This window comes from Sinocyclocheilus rhinocerous, unplaced genomic scaffold (genome assembly GCF_001515625.1).
Source record: "Sinocyclocheilus rhinocerous isolate Xijiao unplaced genomic scaffold, SAMN03320098_v1.1 scaffold3689, whole genome shotgun sequence".
NCBI lineage: Eukaryota > Metazoa > Chordata > Actinopteri > Cypriniformes > Cyprinidae > Sinocyclocheilus > Sinocyclocheilus rhinocerous.
Window position 1 is genome coordinate 93,038 of NW_015624251.1, and position 3,485 is coordinate 96,522.

At 36.4% G+C, this 3,485-nt stretch overlaps 1 protein-coding gene across 1 annotated transcript in view; it reads right to left on the bottom strand.

Annotated features, from left to right (window-relative positions):
- The window catches only part of thsd4 (thrombospondin type 1 domain containing 4), a 37,432-nt gene that overhangs the window by 11,783 nt on the left and 22,164 nt on the right, over positions 1–3,485 (bottom strand). The gene's annotated exons all lie outside the window — the stretch shown is intronic.

The following is a 3,485-nucleotide window of genomic DNA, read 5'->3' on the forward strand; positions in this document are numbered from 1 at the left end:
CACACACACACACACACACACACACACTCACACTCACACACAAACACACACACACACACTCACTCTCTCACTCACACACGCACACACGAGCGTGACCTCTGTCACACTGAGCTCAGTAGAAGCTGCTGTCATGTGATCAGTTTATCTGGCTAATGGTTTGGACAGCTTGATCTCTTCTGAACACTGTACGTCTGTTTTCATGATGCGACGCTGACATGGGCGGAAACGACCATTAATCAGACGCTGGCGCTGGACACGGAGAATATATTTCTCTTTTCAGAGCTTCATAAATCCAGCAGAGACTGTAAAAGCAAGGGTTCAGCGAACAGGTGCAGAAAGACGGGAGGAAAAGAGTTTGGAGCCGGTGAGCCTGTGGGAGGTACAGACACAAACACCCATAATCCCTTGCTGAAGTCAGAGCCCGCGGTCACTCAGCATCTGACCTTCTGTCAAACCCTGTCCAGCTCTCCAGAACATCGGCCAATTCACAATCAATCTATTGCTAATCAAAACTAGCCCAATCGTGTTTTTTCCACGGTTATCCCCTCCGTCGAAATAGCGCTTTAACCCTCAGACTTAAAAAACAACCCCCGGCAACATTGTAAAAGTAGCTAAATTCCGCGGTAAAACCATGGACTTGGCAACCCTGTTTGTCAGTAAATGAATAAAGATCAAAATCAGAGAGATAAAAAAAAAAAAATCAAATTTAATTATGAAACGCTATAACATGTCCATTTTATCGAACCAAAATACAAATCTTGGTAATGACTTTCAAACTATAACGACACACAAGAACAATATAATTGGAATCACAACAATACAAAGAATGTTTTGTTCTGATTCTTTGTATGAACGTTCGTTTATAATAAACCGAACGTTAACGTGCATTTTTGTGGACGCTAATATTATAGTTAATAATGTTAGTAATTATAGTTACATTTACATTTACATTTAGACATTTAGCAGACGCTTTTATCCAAAGTGACTTACAAATGAGGACAATGGAAGCAATCAAAATCAACAAAAGAGCAATGATATGCAAGTGCTATAACAACTCTCAGTTAGCTTAACGCAGTACACGTAGCAAGTTTTTTTTTACATCATATAATAAATGAAAAGAAAACAGATAGAATAGAAAAAGAATAGAGCAAGCTAGTGTTAGAGGCCTTTTTTGCTTTTGTTAACTGTATAATAAATGAAAAGGAAACAAATAGATAGAATACAAAAAGATTAGAGAAGCAAGTGTTAGTTTTTTGTTTGTTTTGTTTTTTAAGAAAACAAGCAGTTAGTAAATAAATAGAGTGTAAAAAGTTTTTTTTTAAATAAAGAATAGAATTAGAATAGAGAGTGCTATAGTTAGAGGGTCAAATAAAGATGGAAGAGATGTGTTTTTAGCCGATTCTTGAAGATGGACTCAGCTGCTCGGATTGATTTATTGTTTTAGTTATCGTTATAGTTATCTTTGTATTTATTGTTTTCATTATCATTATGTAAAAGTTTTAATTATAACATGTCTATTTTGTTTGACCAAAATCCTTTCAGACACAAAATACAAATGATGATAATGACTTTCAAACTATATTGATAACAACACAGAGGAATGATATACAGTATATGGAAGCCCATTTCTGCCACTGAATAAAAAAATTAAAAAGCTAATTGTGACTTTTTATCTTACAATTATGACTTTTTTCTCAGAATTGCCAGTTTATATCAAGCCATTTTAGTCTTGATAACTTGCAATTGCGAGTTTATATCCTGAAATTCGTAGAAAAAAATCAGAATTGCGAGCAAAAAGTCAGAATTGTGGGATACAAAAAAATCGCAATTACCTTTTCAATTTTTTTTATTCAGTGTTGTAAACAGGGTTCCACATAGTTATTGTCATATTCATCATTATAACGTGAATTTTATCTGACCAAAATCTCTTCAGACACAAAACACAGACGATGGTAATGACTTTCAGACGTGTAAGTAGGACTTTCCCAGGAGGACCTGAAGGAAGCATCAGACATGAATCCAGGTCATTTGGTTCCCAGAGTCTCTCTCTCTCTCTCTCTCTCTCTGTCTCTCCCTTCCTCTCAAACAATGCTGAGAAATGTCTTTGGAGGAACGGAGCTCCTATTCCGTATGAGCTGTCAAAGCAAAAAGTCTTTTCACCAATAGTTTTTCCACCTGTATTTGGGCTGTGTGTATGTGAAGAACACTGCTGTGTGCTCCCCAGTGATAGAATGCCACTCACAGGTCTGTGTTCCTCAGTGCATCCGGCCTGTTTGGCACCCGGAGAAACACCAAAACACGGATTTCAGCATTCCTAAGATTCCCTTCAGACCCGCCGCTGCCGACAGCTGATGATTTTTAGTGTTCGTATGAAGTCACTTCTGCTTGCAGATGGAGATTATGGTGAAGACGGGAGAATATCTGAGCAGACACACATCAGGGGTTTCTGCATGTAAACGTCATCCATCATCACACGGATATTCTGATTCTGCTGGACGCATGACGGCCCGAAACACCAAACCTCTAGAGTTTCAGCCTGACGGATCAGCGTCTCCTGTGATATAGAATATCCTCTCTACTGTAAGAGCTCTTTGAAGCGACCCGGCGGCTCCAGTTCGTGGTTCACCAGCGAGAATGAAGCTGGCAGCGGGACTGACCCGACGGCTACGGTTACAGCGGCCTGGGATATTTTACACTGCATAATGGGAGAATTCAAACAAAAGCACCCTCACACGCAGCAGAACACACACTTCTGAGCAGAACCAATGACCTCGAGTTATGCCGTCTGAATTTATTGATATTTCGAGCCCTTGACTGAACCAGCACAATTATTACACTGCAAAAAAAACTTGTTTTCCAGTACAAATATCCAAGCATTATTAATCCAAGATACATTAACTTGAGAAGAAAAATCAAGTGAATTTATGCTTAAAACAAGAAAAAAATATCATAAAACATGTTTCCCTTTGAATTAAGATGATCTGTTTGCCTTTTTCTAGAGCCACAGTCAGATTTGAGATACTATTACCAGTTTTTATTAATATTTTGAATCAGTTATATATATATATATTAGTGCTGTCAAACTATTAATCGCGATTAATCACATCCAAAATAAAAGTTTTTGTTCACATAATATATGTGTGTACTGTGTATATTTATTATGTATATATAAATACACACACATGCATCTACATATTTAAGAAAAATATGTTACGTTTATATATTAAATATATTTATATATGATATAATTTATATGAATATAAATATATACACGTTAATACATGTAAATATTTTTTAAATATATGCTGTATGTGTGTGTCTTTATCTATACATAATAAATATACACAGTATACACACATATATTATGTAAACAAAAACTTTTATTTTGGATGTGATTAATCTTTTGACAGCACTAATATTTATATATATATATATATACGGTATACACACACACACACACACACACACACACACACACACAGCAG